Source organism: Capsicum annuum, chromosome 9 (assembly GCF_002878395.1).
Source record: "Capsicum annuum cultivar UCD-10X-F1 chromosome 9, UCD10Xv1.1, whole genome shotgun sequence".
Lineage (NCBI taxonomy): Eukaryota > Viridiplantae > Streptophyta > Magnoliopsida > Solanales > Solanaceae > Capsicum > Capsicum annuum.
Genome location: NC_061119.1, coordinates 76,116,959 through 76,117,862, shown reverse-complemented (window position 1 = coordinate 76,117,862; position 904 = coordinate 76,116,959).

Genomic DNA, 904 nt, shown 5'->3' with positions numbered 1-904 from the left:
AAGTTAATTGGATCATCTCAAATCCTTTATGATGAGCTTTACGATCGTGTTCTGCCATCCTACTATTCTGTCATAGGGTCCTTTTAAGCTCTCAAGTGGGATCAAGGGATTGTCTTGACTCCTAATAATGGGCATACATCGGCGTATACCCCAAGAAGAATAGAAAAGTAAATGGGGAATTTGATGTGAAAATAGTAAAGTAGTAATAAGTCTTGGTCACTTTGGTTGAAATCAATCTGAGATGAATAATACGATTGTGTTCCCCCTGGCTTTCTAACTCCGCTTATTGTGCTCAATCCAACTATCTCAGTGCTTTACATATAGGATCTCAGAAGCTATATATCACCAACCGTCTTATGAATGCCTCTGTTGAACTTCATTCTTCACCTTGTGAGTCTAAGAGTGTCTCCTTCTTAGCCCTTGTCTTTGATCCCAAATTAACTATGACCTTTTGGGTGTCAAGTTAATTAGACAAGGGTTGGTATCTCAAATTTCTGTTGTAACCCTTTTTTCTTAATCTCAATCTCTTTTGTTAATGATCTTGAATAGAGACAAGTACTTAACTTCTACAATAGGTAAGAGAGCATACAAATTGAATAAGATCACAATATATGTATAAACACTGATTTAGAAGGATCTCACACTTTTTCTACTTTGTTATTTTGGCAGGATTCCCACAATCCTAGTTAGGTGGTTTAGCCTCTCATCTTTTCAAGAATATTCATGGAATTCATAAAAGAAAGAATAAGATTAATATCCATGGAATTCATAAAAGAAAGAATAAGATTAATCTCACAATAATTTAAGAAGAAAACCCAGAATCTCAAATTAATAATCAACCAAATAATCAAGAACAACAGATTCCAAGATCAAAAGTCAAATCTTAGAATCAATATATGTTTGT